Below are 17,256 nucleotides of genomic sequence, written 5' to 3'. Positions count from 1 at the left end.
GCATGTGATTTCATTAAATTCCCTGGACAGAAGGGCCAGTAATGGAAGCCACGTTTTCTGAAAGGTATCGGTGGCCCCGGTGAGTGTTGCCTGTATGCGTTCCATCCCCAGTGTAAACCAAAGTTTATGGAGCCACCCTGTGTGTGTAGGGCTGGTTGTGGAACCCCATAGAGATAGGATATGTTGCGTGGCTGCTTGCATGGTGATTCCCATCTGTCGGCCCCTCAATGATTTCATGGGGAAGGTTAGAGCATTGGGGAGGCCCAACAGAGCGTATGCAGGGAATCTCGGGATTTCAGTTTTAAAGGTGGAATCAATATCGTCTAGGACCATCTTCCAGTAATCTCCGAGTATCAAACAATCCCAAAGGAGGTGGGTTAGAGTGCCCGTTTCCCCACAACCCCTACAGCAAAGCTCACTACGCGCCGGGTTCCCTTTGTGTAGGCGAGCTGGGGTAAGGTGCCAGTACATAGCTAATTTCACTGCAGCCTCCCTCGCTTTCGTGTTGCGTGTCGTGTGTGTAGCCCTATAATAAACGTAACCCCATTCTTTATATGACAAGGCTCTTCCCAATTCCGCCTCCCAACGTTTCTGACCTGCTGTTTTGTCCGAAGTGTGTGGTGGTGTAAGCATCTTATAGAGTTCCGAAATAAGGTGTCTATCCGAATCTTTAGTAAGCAACCATTTTTCAAAAGTGGACATGGGGCGACCCACCATCGCTGCAGTGCCCGGGGCATTGAGCCAATGTCTTAATTGAAAGTATTGGAATAGGTGAGGGTTCTGAATGTCGTACCCCTGCTGAATGTCTGTGAAGGGAAGAAAGCCTCGTGGATCAAAAAGGTCGCCTGCTGCACGACATGCCATGCCGCGCCATTGTAGGAAGGCGCCTGGGCTATTGCCCGGAGGAAAATCCGGGTTGTCCAAGATGGGGGTGAAGGGGGAGGGAAAGGTTGTAAACCCGTGCTTGATCGCCACCCTATCCCATACCTGTAAGGTCGTGCGTGTGATAGGAGACCGCAACATGTATTGTGGCCGGTGCTGCCGGGCAAGGAATGGAATCCTCCAAAGCGGCATCCGAGCCATAGCCCTATCTTGGAAGAGCCATCTTTTCTCCGACTCAGGTCTGAACCATTCTACAAGGTAGCGGAGTTGAGACGCCTGGAAGTAGAGCATCAGGTTGGGGATGCCTAGGTCTTCTTCATCCATGCTCCTGTAGGCCAGTTGTTTGTGGACACGTGCCCGTTTACCCTCCCAAATAAAGTTAAGCAGGGTGTTCTGTAAGTCCTTCAGAGTGCCAGCGGGGGGTGTAACTGGGAAGGTCTGGAAGAGATATAGGATACGAGGTAGTATAGACATTTTCACCGCCGCCACTCTGCCCAGCAGGGCTTAGACCATCGTGCCAGATCCGTCCGGATCTGGGTGGTGAGTATCTTATAATTGGTCGATACCGTTAAGTCCGTAGAAGAGGTGAGGGTAATTCCCAAGTACGGTACCTGGGTAGCTAGCTGGAGACCACTCCCGTGCCCAATGGCGTGGGCCTTCGGGCACGCATTTTTGCCCAGCGGCAGTATCAGGGACTTGTCTATATTAATTCGGAACCCCGAAACAGATCCGAAGGAGGCGAGTTCCTCCATAAAGGCCGGTATGGAGTTATTAGGTTGGTCCAGGGCAACTATAACATCATCTGCATATAAACTGATGGTGTGAGGTTCATGACCGAAGTTAATGCCTGTAATTCTTGGGTTATCTCAGACCTTCTGTGCCAACAGTTCGATATACATGGCAAACAGAAGGGGGGAAAGGGGACAACCCTGTCTGGTGCCACGTTGAATTTCAAACGGATCCGAGCGCAGGCTTCCCAGGCGAACCCTAGCTTGCGGGTGATGGTAGCAGCTAGCTATACGAGCACAAAAGCGGTCACCTAGGCCAAAGCGACGCAAGACTGATGCAAGTAGGTCCAGTTCACACGATCGAACGCCTTCTCCGCGTCTACAGCAAGTAGTGCGGAGTCCGAGGCCTGGAAATGCGACTTGTCGATGAGGTGGAGCACCCTTTTGGTGTTATCGCTGCATTGCCGGTTAGGTACAAAGCCTGACTGGTCGGGTTCTAAAATTCCCGGAAGGCAGGGGCCAAGGCGCGCTGCGAGAATGCCCGTAAAAAGCTTGAAGTCAAGATTCAATAATGAGATAGGACGAAAAGCTGAGCAGTGTGTAGGTTTCTTACCGGGCTTCGGAAGCACCACCACCTCCGCTGCCAACATGTCCGGAGGAATGGCGCCCAGTCCTTCGAAAGAGTTAAAGAGGCGGGTGAGCACTGGAGCCAACTGGCTGCCAAAAGTTTTAAAAGTTTTATAAAAACCCACTGAAAATCCATCAGGCCCCGGGGATTTGAGCAGGCGTAACCGGGAAATAGCTGCCAGGACTTCATCTTGACGGATAGGGGCTTCTAGGGCTTCCGCGTTAGCATTGGAGATTTCAGTGAGACGTGTCGTAGCCAAGTAGGCCTCAATGTCTCCTGAGGGGGCCTCTTCTTCCTCATACAGCGAGGCGTAATAGGAACGGAATGCCTCCGCTATCTGGGTCTCGTCAGCCAGTACCACCCCATTGGCGCCTATAAGGCCGTTGATTTTCGTTCGTGGGGCTTTGGCCTTCAGAGCACTGGCAAGTAGCCGACCTGTTCTGTTGCCTCCGACATAATAAGTATGTCGAAGACGGAGAGCCGCGAATTCCGCCCTGTCTGTATCGAGGCTGGCAAGCTGAGCTCTTGCCGCCTTTAGCTGCTTCCAAACACGTGGGGCGCAAGTGCGGCTATGGACTCGTTCCAGCTCCGCTACGCGGGCTGTAAGATCGTCCCTTTTACTTTTGCGGTCTTTGGCTTCAGCTGCTGCTATGGCTATAAGTTTGCCTCAAGTGACTGATTTCAGGGTGCCCCATAGAGCTGTAATAGATATTCCGGGCGTGTCGTTGGTAGCCAGGTAGTCAGTTATGTGCTCACTAAGTCGTTTAGTGACATCTCTGCAATAAGGTTTCACGTAGGCGCCACGGGCCCCTGGGCCGGCGGGCCGCGCAAAGCGTAAGCGACAATTCCACTGCCTCATGGTCAGAGATGGCCGCTGGCACTATGGTGACCTCCTCAAGGTTGTCAAGTAAAGTGGAAGAGCATACGAAGTGATCGAGTCTGGCATATGTGCGGTGCACGTGCGAGTAAAATGTGAATTGCGATGTATTCGGGTGTTTGGCCCTCCAAAAATCTACCAAGCCCCTATCCTTGAGCCATTCACGACCATTGGACGAGAGGGCACCGGTCCCGCCATAGCGGTGTCCAGATCTGTCAGTCTGCGCATCCATGACGATGCTGAAGTCTCCACCCAAAACTAAGGATGCATGTGGGGTCTGAAGCGCTTCCGAAATCGTGCCTTTTAAGAAGGCCTCCTGTCCTGTGTTTGGGGCATAAAGAGAGCCTATCGTAAAGTGTGTGTCACCCAACTGAAACGTATGTACCAAGAGGCGACCCTTGATCTCTCCCACCCTATTCCCTATCTTTCCCTGGAAGTTCCTTGATATTAAAATTGCAACCCCAGCTGTTTTTGTTGGGAGACAGGAAAATAGCTGTTGTGGGAAGGTGCGGGAGCGAATTCTATGCCAGTCTTTCTGCAATAGGTGTGTCTCCTGTAGCAAGCAAACATCTGCCCCTGAATGTTCTAAGTAGGAAATAATGGCTCAACGTTTAATGGGGTTATTCAGCCCTTTCACGTTGAGGGTCAGTATCTTAAGGGTCACATCAGGCATGGTGCAGCGGGGTACAGTTCAGCTCTGAGTAGGTGACCCGCAGGGCACTCCGCAGTCGCACAGCAAGTTGCAAGGTTCGACCCCCCCGGCAACTCCACAGACCCAGCATCAGACCCCTTATCCAAACTGGTGACTGACTACTGAATCGGCACAGCGTAGACAAATTCCCCTTATTAATGAGATAATCGGACTGGCACACTGGTCCCCACCCCGGAGCCCCCTCTATCCCAACAAACCCCCCCCAAACAACCCAAAACCACCACTGGCTGCATCTTGGCATATGTAAACGAAGATCAGTGCGAGCATAAGCCCTACAACCCACTCCACCCCTCAAACTCCCCCCTCCCGACCCCAACTCCCCCAAAACACATAGTCCCAGTCCTGTTAGTCCACACAGGACCGTGGTAAAGAGTATTGAAGGGGTCATCTCCGATGGCGGCTCCTCCGGTCCCCCCGCCCAAACCACCTACCACACGGGCATAGTAAGTGCAATATGGAATCTCTCTTGTAGAAGCGTTCAGCATTCTGGAGATGAAGTTTCTTTGACCACCTCCGCTAGCGCAGTCTCGCGTTCTCGGGAGATGACTGAGGCGTCCGGTTTAAGTCAGTGTGTCGGTGATCGTTTGTAGTGCACAGTCTGCCAGCCCCCCCTGGGCGTCCCTTGGGAGCTTCTGAACACTGGGTCAGTATCTACCTGGTCAAGGCCCAAGAGTGCACAGGTGTCCTTGAGTGAGCGCAGTTGATGCAGCCGGCCATTCCATTTAAATATGATCCGAAATGGGTGGCCCCATGAGTAAGGGATCTCCTTCTGCTTGAGGAAGTCCGTCACAGGCTTGAATTCTTTCCTCTTTTGGAGAGTAATAGAAGAAAGGTCTTGGTATAGAGCGATGGGGTGGCCTTGAAATTGAAGGGGCTGGGCTCTCCGAGCCTCTCTGAGGATCCTCTCTTTGAGAGGGAAATCCGGGAGGAACGCTAAAATATCCGGCGGTGGGGCCGGGGCTCGACGGGGCAGTCCAACCCTATGGGCCCTGTCGATTCGAATGGCAAAGTCCGCAGATTCCCCCAGGACACTCCTGAAGAGGGCCTGTAGGTATCCCGTGACGTCAGCCCCCTTTTCCTTTTGAGGGTCCCCCGGACCCGTATATTATTGCGACGGGAACGGTTCTCAAGGTCCTCCGCATGGGCCTGGAGGTCCAGCTGCTGGTCAGTGAGACGCAGGACTTCCTGTTGAAGCTGCTCGATTTCACTGCTTCTGGTCTGGTCCGCCTCCTCGATGGAAACCACACGTTCCCCTAGGTTCTCCACATCACGACGGAGCTCCCGGACCTCCCCGGCCACCTCCTGCTTCAGGGATCGGAAGTCTTCCCTAAGCGAATTGAATAAGGTTTCCAGAAAAGACCTGGTGATAGGTATCTGGTCTTCCGTTGAGACTGGGGGTTGTTTAGCAGTTCCCGGGGAGGGGGGGTCTTTGCTAAACTTGGGTTGCGATTTGGCCAGCATTTCCGGAAGCGTTTGAGATCCCCTCTTCCCCCTCTGCGCCATTTCGTGGGCTGTCCCTGCACCAGGTCGCCGGAAAGCCCGGGGGGGCACCACAGCACCGCGGTGTATCCTCGGTGGGGTCGCAGTGCAGGTGCAGGGTACTTCACTCCCCACGCTACGTTCTTTCAGGTCGCAAGTCTCCACCACTGCCCACAGGCCCACGAGGGACGCGGCACAGTCAGTGCTTCTTTGGGTGACCCCAGGTCTCAGCCAGGCGTGGTACAGCGAGGTCGTAGGCCGTGGTCCCCTGCAGTCCACACAGTGCTCCAGAGCAAAACCCTGGTGGACTCCCAAGCCCAAAGCGTAACCCTGTAGAGGGCCTCACTGCATCCCCACTCCGGGGGCTCGATTGTGCCCCCTGAGCTACCCAGAGTCTCCACCTCTGCCCAAGTCCTCCTCACCTCTGACCGCTGGGAATCCGGAGCGGTCTCTTGGAGCAGACCTGGGCTGTCAGCACAGCTACGATTTCTACTCCAGGCGGGGCTTGGCATGGGCAGGTCACAGGGCCGTCCCGGAGCTCAGCATCCCCGAATGCGCCGCCCGGCGCAATCCTCACTGGCGACAATGCCCTGCCGACTTCTGCTCCAGACACTCTCCAGGTCCGTCGGGGCGCCCAGGGCGGCCAGCCCCCGCACCGCGGAGATCCGGGTCGTAGGCCTCAAGCCGGGGCCTCGATTTTGTAAGCCCCCGCCGGGGCCTCCTCAATCCCCGGCTGGAGTGCCCAGGCAGCGCGATGTCGCCGCGGGAGTCACGGGACGGGAGCCCCAGCGGGGACCCGGTTTCCGACCTCTTCTCTCGAGGCAGTCGTCAGTCTGGTGAGTTCCGCCGTCTCCCTTGGCGGGCTCTAGCCCGGCAGCGCGGCCGCCATTATCGGCAGTGGTGTAGCGTCTCCCGGCAGTTAACGCCGCGCAAGACGAGCAGGCCGATGGTGCTGTCTCCGGGCCCCCTGTGTCATCGGGTGCCCCCCTCCGATGTTTGGGGCTATGTTGGGGAGAGATTCGGGCTTTTAATGCGGCAAACGGCGGGATCGGGCAGGGAGACTCGGAACTTGCATCCGATCACGCTGCCATCTTGGACACGCCCCCAAGACCTGGTTTTAGATGGAATTTTGGCTCTATTGGAAGGGGATTTATTCACAAGAGGATCCAAAACTATATTAAAATCCCCTGCAAGGATAACCGGCTCGGGAAATAAATACAGATGTGAAAAAAGAGTTTTCAACGCTGATGGGTCATCCTGATTAGGACCATAGTATCCCACTATAGTAATTGGGGACCCCGATATTATCACTGATGCAATTGCCCACCTGCCTCCAGGGTCAACCAACTTAGAGACCAATCTCGCTTTTATGGATTTTTTAAAAATAATTTCCACTCCTCTAATGTGTGCAGATTGCGATGTCATTATACAACTATCAATCCACCTATTCTTTTTAACCAGTGAAAGCATTTCAGATTCAGCAAGGTGAGTCTCCTGGAGCACTATATTCTGCGCATCTGAGTCACGAAGATATTGCATTATATTATTTTTTCTAGGACTAGTACGCAATCCATTAGTATTCCAGGAGATAATTGCTAATTTACTCATTATAATAAGGATCCTTCACCCTGCATTTTCCCATCCATCTCTCCACCATATCTATGTCAGTACAGCAAATTTTGTAAAAGCAGACCCACCAGAAAATATAGAAGACAGTCACATGTCCCATTAACAGCAACAACAAACATAAACACAAAACAAAACTAGAGCGAAAATGAGGACATTGTTTAGATTTTTTTCCTAGCGCCCCGCCCCCAACCCCCCACCCCCCCCTGTGCCCCTGACTGCCCCTCTACCCCCCCTGGGAAACCCTTGGTCTATCTATCTGGAGAACCAGGATATAGCACCCCGTCGTGGGTTCCCACCCTATCCGTGACTGGGAGAGAAAAAAAAAAAACAAAGAAAGATAAACCTATGTTATAAGCCATGTGCCTACACTACTGATATTTCTACAAAAACATATTGTCTGTTTTAAAAAAAATGTTCTTTTTTCTTTTATTTATTATTATTATTATTATTATTTTTAATTTTTCCTTTCCATCATATGTGTTTTTTTTTCTTTTAATTATACTTTTTGTTTTCAACTGTGCTAAGGCTTTCCAATTTTCAAAAGACAAACTAACATTATCTTCCAAGGCATACCAGGTAGAAAACTTTTCTCACTACACCTGCATACTTCTTTAATTACTTGACACTCATACTGGGCAAACCCAGCCTAGTTCCACCTAGCTTGATGCCCCTTTCTCTTTGCCCATGGTCAATAGTAGCTCGTCTGCTGCCTGCACTGATCTGATGTTATGCATACTGTTTTTTTACATTACTCTCAATGTTGCCGGGAAAACTAATTGGGCTACTGCACCAAAACTTCTGAAAGCCTCAAGCCTCCTTCCAAACTCCCATTGCTTCTCAAGAGTAGCCCTAGACAGATCGGATCGAATCTGAAAATTAAACCCCTTGCCACTCACAGATTTCTGCTTTAGGGCCAGGTTTAAAATGGTCTCCTTAAGCGAGTCAGTGTGGAAGTTGACCAAGATTTTTCTAGGCTTAGACCTTTGGGGATTCCTTTTGAAAGGTTCTCTATGAATGCGTTGAATGTCTAAAGCTAGCTCTTCCTCTGACTGATCCAAACGCAATGCTTCCCTCAGTAGTGAGATAACAAACTGCTTGATGTCAGAGCCTTCTTTGTCTTCCAGAATATTCAAGATACGGAGATTATTCCTTCGGGCATTGTTCTCTAGCGTCTCCATCCGCTCTGCTAACACTTGGTCCTCTTTCCTGAGCGTGGTAACATCCACTTTTGCTTCATCCAGATGTAAGGACAGGCCCGTTACTGTGTCCTCTAATGTCTCTGTTCTCAGAGAAAGATCACTTACTTCTTGTCCAGGGATTCACAAAAACATCTGATATCTGCCTGGTTAGCAGCAGAAGTCTCAAATCCCTTTTTTATGCCGGCCGACAAAGATGTGAACATCACCTGTAAAGATGCCTGCAGGGAAGTGGTCAAGTTTACATTATCGCAGTTAGCCGGCAAAACACTGGAGCAGAGAACCGATGTACCCCCTTGCATACTATCTTGCAGACTACCCCCTTGCGGACCCCCATCACGGGGGCCAGGTATCAAGAATGGAGGAGCCAGCAAAAATGGTGAAGCCAGTGGCCAGAACCAAGGCAAGAGGTGGGGGGTGACCCGAAGAACCAGAGGAACCCAATGTTTCCAACACAGAGATGGAACTATCAGGAACTTCAGTAAGGGTAGGGATGCCAGCAGTCTAGCCCTCTTTGACTCTATCTCTATCACTGGCTCTGTCTAAATCAGATTCCATATTGGCGCCCAAATTTTCTGGACCCTCTGCACTGCCTGTCGCCATATCAGTTAGAGTATTATTAGGCAGGACCCCAATATTCATTACCTCCTTGGAACTGTAACCTCTGATAGTGACTTTTCTAGAGACTCACTGGGAGAGATATTACCTGGTAATAGTAACACTTGAGGAACCACCTTAAAATAAGACCTAAGTGATGGTGTTATCTTGGACCCAGCACTAACAGAACTTGAAGTTTTACTACTGGCATTAGAGCCCTTAGACCCCTTAGTTGATTTGCACGTATAGGCTCGCTTCGCCTTAACCTGCCCTGTCAAATAGGTGGAAAGTTTCTTTTTGGCACTGCCGGCGTTGTCAAAGATGGCGTTAACAGGCTCCACAAGCTCCACTGGCTTAACCACATCTAAGCATAAGACAGGAGCAAGGGTAGGGCTTGAGCAACATACTGCAGGGAGCCTAGTATTTTGGATTTGTACACTCTTTTTTTCCCTCTTTTGCACTCTCTTTTGTGCCCCTTACGTTTTCTCATATGGTGTGCGCCCCCTGTCCCGGGCTGCACTAAGCCCCCACCATTACCCCTGTTACCACCATTACCGCCGTTACCACCTTCACCTTCACCAGAATCGTGGCCATGGTCGACAGAGAGCTCCCCCTCCTCCGGTGTTTCTTCCGACATCTCTACAGGTACCTCCGCCTCAGCAGCAGGGTTCACAGCGGCTCCAGGACAACCCGGAAGAAGACAGAGGGTCCAGCACCCACGTCGGAGCTCCAGGGCCGCAAGGCTCCAAACAGGTGGACCCAATGACAGCGGCAAAATCACAGGTGAACCCCGGAGCACCTTCGAAACCCCCCACCGGATTGTAGTGTCAGCAGCGCCCACGGCAGCAAGAGCATCGGCAGTGGTATCTACAACAGAACACGCCCCCTCCAAACACATGGGGACTAATGGAGACGGGACGGCAAAGTAAACGCTGCAATCTTGCACAAGGGGAAACTTACTCGAGCTTGCTCGGAAATACGTCATTACTGAAAACAATGTCTAGCAGTGACTAGCAACAGCCTTACAACGCATGCATCAAAGTTTTTACCCCGGTATCATTGAAGAAGTTTTCACGGACGGGAACCCAGGAGCAGAGCACTGCAGCAGCTCAACCAGCTCACTTACACATAACATATACTTACGCTCTTATACAATCACAGATACAAGCACAAACTCATCCATGCAGCCACTCTCACAATCACCCACTCTCACTTATAGTCATTTAAATACTCCAACACTCATATATACTGCCTTTCACATATGTAGTTACTCAAATATGTACCAGTGAAACATCCATTCACTCACTAACACACCCATACACACACTCATGTACCCATACAGTCCATCACATATATACTCTTGAATCCATACACCCAGTGAATCATCCACTCACACATCTATGCACAGAGTCCCACACCCCCCACCCACACAAACACTCAGGCAACAATACAGATACTCAGACAACCAATCAATAACCCATATAGACACTCATGTAGCTATTCACAAACACATGCAGCCGCTGACACACTAACAGAAAGACTGATACAGACATTCACACAGTTTAGTCACTAACCTATGTATTCAGTAAGATATGTTTAATCACTCACTTATAGAGGCAGTCACGCACCAACTAAATCGTCCATTCAGACACACATACACCCACTCATTCTTCAATACACCTTGGCATATATATATTAAACATATTTAAACTTTACAGCAACACAAAGTCACTGGATGATGTCATCAGTGATGTCATTTGAGATGTCATCAGTGATGCCATCAGTGATGTCACTGACCATGTCATGAGTGATGTAATATATTACATCATCAGCAGTGCATTGTGGGAGCACGAGTTATAGTTAGCTGAACTAACTATAACATCTCAATTTCACTGGTTTTGTACTAGTGAAATGTCCAACTAACTATAACATCGCTGAAACCTGTGTTTTTTTCAGTGAATTTCTAAGGTTTTTTAAATGCTAATTTCTAACTCTAACGTCCCTGAAACCTGTGTTTTTTTCAGTGAATATATATCTCCCAAGGCTCTTCAACAAAAAGAACCCCCCAATCCGAGGGCATAAAAGAAAGCAGCACAGCCAGGCACCAGCGGATTGTAAGTAGTCCTTTTTCCTTTTATTTAATTTTCATAGTCACCAACAGCGCAACAAAAAGACCACGCGTTTCGCCCAGAGCCTTCAACAGGGTCATAGAGTTTGAGTGTGTAGACAAGTCATTTAAAGGGAAAATTCCCTCCATAATTAAAAGGGGACACTCACAAATTATTCAACGTTTTAAACACTGCACAGGCAAATTGGTTAGTAATCAACAATAAGTTGTCTCAAAGCCTCACATGTTGTCACATAATATGATATATACACACATTGTATTATATTGTTTTGTATTCCACCAGTTGGTTGTAGTCAGTTGAGGTGGTGATGAAATGTTCCATATCCTACAACCTCCGATCATGATTATTAAATTGTTAGTGGGGAACTATCACCTAAACTATGTTTTGAAATCAGAAGGGAGACAATGGTCTATTCCAGATAGGTGGAGAAGTATCTCTACAGAATGTTTCCATTTTGTTACTCTGTAACTGATCTGCTAGTGAAATACAAAAAGATAGGGGGGGGCTAAACCATTATTCCGTGCGGTTACTAAGCCCAAGCCAGCAGAAATATTACTATAGCTTCATGATGTTACGACTAGAGCTATGGAGCGAAGTAAGGTGCTACCTAGTGCAAAAAAGTACAAAAGATGTGCATTCTATATTGGCATTGTGGCTTGGGTCCAATTAGAGAAACAGGGTTAGGTAGTCATAGTCGGACCAAACAAAATATCAACAGGGACATATCCTCAAGAATACCACATCCAGAAATTCTTCAAAACTCAAGATTCTTCAACATCAAAAATGCAAGTAATAAATAAGCTTCATATTAATGAATGCTAAATAGATTCTTACTGCCATTATCAGAACTCTGATATTAAAGTGCTATATGATGTAAACAATTGGGAGACTCAATTGGTATATTTGAATAGGTCTCTTGAGCAGTGCAATCTCAACTGTAGTCTTACTATTTAATAAATACCCAATAGATCATTTACGCCAATAAGCAGTACTCTGATATTAAAGTGCTATGAGATGTAAACAATATAACTACTCAATAGGCGTTACAAAAAATATTCTCTTAATAATGCAGTTCTCAGTTGCAAAACTTAAGTCGTAATATAATATTTCAATTTATGAATAGAGAGCTAAACCCAAGATGTGATACTTGATCCTAAAGTTCTAAGTACTGTAAACAGTATAATGTTATGCAAATCACAAGTTCAGATGACTTGCATGTTAGGAAAAATGTCCATACAATGTTCATAACAACTGGTTTTAACAATCTTTGCAATTGATAAAGGATCCCATAGGTTAAAAGTTGGTGTTCTAAATGCCAATGATGACAAGTAGCTCCTTAAAAGTACGGGTCTAAGTGAACTGCTGAGTACTAAACAACAATATAAAAAGTAAAAAAAGACAAATATTGAGTCCATTATCAGAGGGTTATTAAAGTGCATAAGGTGACTTAATTTCCATAGCACCGATTCCTAACTATCTGAAGTCATGAATAATCGATTGTCAGAATAAGTATGTATAGAATACCTTTTGTGGTTCACTATGCTCTACCAATGTGTCCAGCGTTATATTTCAATAATGTATTACTACCATATACTGAACTATTGGCCACAGTTGAAAAAATAACCCATTATAGAATAAAAGATGAAAACGGCGCACTTTAAAACTATCTTAACACGATGGATGGGAGCATATGTAGAGTCTCCTTGGTGACCCATCGACACATTATAGTCATGTTCATATTTCGAGTTTCTATGTCTTCATTTAGAATTAGCTGTGGGCTGTATGTAGGGATCAAGAGACACTGAGAGACTCCAGAAAACCTTGAGCAATTAGATATGGATGTACAGTTCAGCATCCGTGTTTAAACTATTGGGAGTCTCGGTACCCAACAATATAATCTTTTTGCAATCTTCATGACATAGTTCTAATTCCGTGTTGCTTCCTCATGTTTTTTTCTGTACATGTTTAATACCATATTTCATGTTTTCTGTTTTTCCATCATGTGTTTCCCATATGTGTCTCGCCTTGGCATATTGATAGTCCTTGTTTGTTATGGCCCTCAGATGTTGTAAATATACAGAGCTTAAGTTTGTTAATTGTATTGCCCACATATTTGGTGCCACATTGACATTCTAGGACATAAACCACTGATTCTGTTTTGCAAGTGGTCGTCTCTCGTATCTTGGTAGGTGTACCATAGATTGTTTTGTACTCACTTTTTTGTTTATGCCATGTCAGCAGGCCTTACATTTGATGCATTCAAAGAAGCCATTTTCGGGAGCTGGGAGCCATGTCACAATGTTGGTATGAGGGTTAGTCGGTATCATGTAAGAGCTAGTCAGAAGATCCTCCAGTGATCAGGGACATCTTAAGGATTTTGGGGGCCCTGTGCCAAACGCATTTGTCAGAAACCTTTTCGGGACAGCTTTGAATTTATGATCCAATTTCAATTTTTCATGACCTCTTCGGCCAGGTCACTGACAGTGCACAGGCACACTGGTCCGAAGTCTAACTGTGTCTACATCTAATATTGTGGGATAGTGACGTGTTTTCAATATTGTAACACAACAGCAGCTCACTAATAGTACTGCAAATTATCTCTGTGACATTTGAATATGCGAGATCTTGTTTTGATCTAAAATAACATTTTATATGGGTGTTGCATGAAACATAAACACAACATTTCTCTGAAAAATGTCTGTAATAGACTCGCACATTAAGCATAAATCAAATATGAATGGGATTTGAAATAATCTGTTTAACCCCTTCGCCGGGCCCGAATTTGGCCGTGGCGCGGGGAGGGGGCTGCGGGTTGAGTGCGGCTCTCCTGTGCTCGTGACGGAACCATGCCGTCATGAGTCACGGGTGGCATGTGCTGATGACGGCGTGACCTTTCCCGTCACGGCCCCGCCCACTCATTAATTTGTCCGCACAGGCGGGGAATTAATGGCGCGTGGGAGGAGCGGCAGCCACTTGGCGGAACCACGCCGTCATGAACACATGCCACCCGTGACTCATGGTGGCGTGGTTCCGTCATTTGCAGGCTAGGGGTTAACAATTAATCAAAGTCAACGAGACAAGAATATCTGCAGAACAGAGGTGCTTTTATAAGGGAGCCCTCTGAAAGGCTGGGGCCCTGGGCAAGAGCCCACTTTGTCCATGCCTTAAAACATCTCTGCCAGTGATGGTGCTTTACTGTAGGTGATGTTCGTTTTTTCTGGCAGCTTCTTTTTAAGATCTTTGTTTATTAGCAGGATCTTCCAATTGTTTCTAAATATGTTTCTTACTTTGCCATTAGATGTGTTGTAGTTTGTTATGAACCTCACATCCTGTTTGTTCCTTCCTTTGGCTTGGTTTGGCTCTACATTTGGTATGAGTAGTGCTTCTCGTTTTTTTCACACTGGCTCTATTTAGAGTGTCTTTTAAGACTGTATCTGGGAAGCCTCTTAGCAAGAATCTTGAGAACATTTATTTAGCCTCGTGCTTGAAGAAGTCTTCCTCTGAGCAGCAATGCTTGAGTCTCAGAAACTCTCCATAAGGAACACAGCATTTCAGAAGTAGGGGATATCCAATGATAGCGTTGAGTATACTATTTGTACTGGTTGGTTTCCTGAACATTTTACTGCAGACCTTGTTGTTTTTCATGTAAACTGAGGTATCCAGAAAATTAATTTTTTGGTCTTGGATATCAAAGGTAAATTGGAGCCATAGTGTATTCCGTTTCAATGATCTCAAGAAACATTCCGAATCTGAATTTTTCACTTTCCATATTAGAAAGAGGTCATGAATAAAATGGACCCACAGCACCATCTGCTCTATCTTTACCCTTGATTTGTTGCTACAGACTGTTTCTGCTTCCCAGCGCCCCATTAACAAATTAGCAAGGGTTAGGGTAAAAGATGTCACCATGGCGGTCCCCTGGACTTGTACATAGTACTTGTTCTTGAATATAAAGATATTGTGATGAAGACCAAAGTCTATCATTTCCATAAGCATATCTGAACAGGTTCGCAGAAAATATTTACAGGCTTCCATACCAGGTTGAATTGAGGTGTACAGCAAAGCAACGCCCATAGTGGCCATTAAGTAATTTGATTTCAGTGGGAGCTCGTTAATCCTTTGGAGGAAATCTTGTGAGTCTCGTAGGTAGTATGGAAGGTCCTTGATGTAAGAAAACAGGAATATATTCATGAATATTGAGGTGTTTTTCAGCAGGGCACCTATTGAGCTGACTATAGGTCTGCCCTGCGGATTGTTTAAATCTTTATGCACCTTCGGCAGAAAGTAGATTGTTGGAGTTATCGGATGTGATGTGTTCAGATAGTTGTATTCTTCAAAATCTAGGAGACCTATTGTAGTAATGTAGGTCCACACATTAATAGATTCCAGAACATTTATTAAGTTCTGTTGAACATAGGTGCTCCCAGCTTGGCCGCACGACATCCACCAACATTCTATTCCTGTCCCCTAGGACCTGCTCGGGGCATACCAAGTTGGAAGGAGGGAAGGGGTGGGTGGAGAGGGAGAGGAGGAAACCGGGGTAAGTTGCAACACCTATCTCTTGCCAACCTTTTAGTTTTGGGGAGAATTGAACCATGTGATCTCGGATAGGCTTATCAGGGAGTCTTCTGTACAGTATTTTGTTACAGAGTTATCTATTTGCTTCAGCTAAATATTGGTGTGTGCTTATTATTACAATATTTCCACCTTCGTCACTAGGTTTAATGATGATGTTTTTATAATTCCCACTCCTTTTTAGTTATGTTTTGTTTGGCCATGTCCTTTCTCTTGGGTGATCTTCTGGTCTCCGTAAGTACCATCTTCTTCAGTTCGTCTGTTACAATTTCATAAAACAGATCAATTTTATTGCCAACAGGTAACTGGGCAGAATTTGGACTTCAACTTACACCCACTCCTCAATGTCATATCTGTGGGAATCTCAAGATGTTAGCAGGGATCCCTTTCTGATAACAGTTCAATCTGTGGACTTTCCAGCCCAGGTGTCTCTCTTTCCAAGCTTGTTAGGGATTGTAGTGTGCTCAGATCATTGACTGTGATAATGGACGGTTCTGCATTGGGTTTAGCTCTATTAACCTTGTTATCCCATTCTTTAATCATTTGTAAGTAGTATTTTTTGAGTTTATGCTTGTTCTCTCTGTCCTTACACTCTTGCTTAGTTCTTATTATGATGTGAAGTATTGGGTAACATATCTCCTCTCTTTTTTTCGGGGTACCGCAAATACTATACTTTGTAGCACCTTGCCTTTAGCTTACAATATTCTTGTAGACCCATATATCTGCACTACCCTCTTTAGAGATCGCATTTCACTCTGCATGACCTCCCGCATATGATAATCACTTGATACCTTATTCAAATGGTATTTGCTCAAATTAATCCATTATGGCAAAGAAGAAATGCCTGGAAGCTTCCCGCGACCAGTATTTAGAGCATGGCCCCCTTAGGCGCCGCTCCTGCTATCTTCCTGCCTGTGTGGTTTTCTTGCATTTTGACTTTTAACTCCATCTACCATAAATCACTCAGGGGAGTACGCCATCTCATTCTCTGTCTTTGGAGACACACTGACACCTATAAACTTTACTTTCATACAGGTTGCGATGCTACGCTACAATATATTAATCCTGGTTTCACAAGACAATGTAAAAATTACATACAAGTGTTTAAGATAAAGTATAAAGTATATTTGGTTGCCACAGCAACTTTAATGTATTCCATTAGGTATGTTATGTCAGTAACCGCAGTATTCCAACATGTGCTCTGAGGAGGATATGCATAAACATCTCAGTTATTTACAATCATGTTTGAATATTTGCAATCATGGCGGTTCCTTTTGACATTGTTCTTATCACTGACGTGCCCGTTATTTGTTTTACTGAAGCACTGTATGTATTGACTACGTAATTTCCCCCCTTTTACCTTACAGTGATCAAGGCTATGGTTAAAACGCGTTGGTGAAGACTTACTATTGATTAAAAAGCATTGGAATTTCATGAGTGTCTGCGACATCCTTTACGTTGGAGGATTGTTTCTTTGGTTATATTGAGGCATCCAAAGCCTGACGTGGACTGCCGCGTTCAGAGCCCCTGGACTCCGGGTTCTTGGATGTAAAAAATATATATATATATCTGACTGGGCACTGTTGTTGCTGATGCATAAGTGGTGAAGTGTGTTGGGCATATCTAATTTATTTTCATCGGTCTCCTCCAACCCCGTTTGTATGCCTATGACAAAGACATATCTTGTGCTGCTCAACAAACATTCGGGGTGAAAATTGCAAAAAACACAGTTGATGGACAGAATGCAGAACAATGTCTTACATTCACCCCAGTACAAAGATCTGGGCCTAAATCCATCATTTTCTTGCACTCCACACCACCCTA

At 46.5% G+C, this 17,256-nt stretch overlaps 1 pseudogene; it reads left to right on the top strand.

The window, feature by feature from the left end:
* The first annotated feature begins 16,693 nt into the window (after window positions 1-16,693).
* The window catches only part of LOC147692091 (uncharacterized), a 42,214-nt pseudogene continuing 41,651 nt past the window's right edge, over window positions 16,694-17,256 (top strand).

This window comes from Lissotriton vulgaris, chromosome 9 (assembly GCF_964263255.1).
Source record: "Lissotriton vulgaris chromosome 9, aLisVul1.2, whole genome shotgun sequence".
NCBI classification, from domain to species: Eukaryota; Metazoa; Chordata; class Amphibia; order Caudata; family Salamandridae; genus Lissotriton; species Lissotriton vulgaris.
This window is presented reverse-complemented; position numbering and strand designations above follow the sequence as displayed.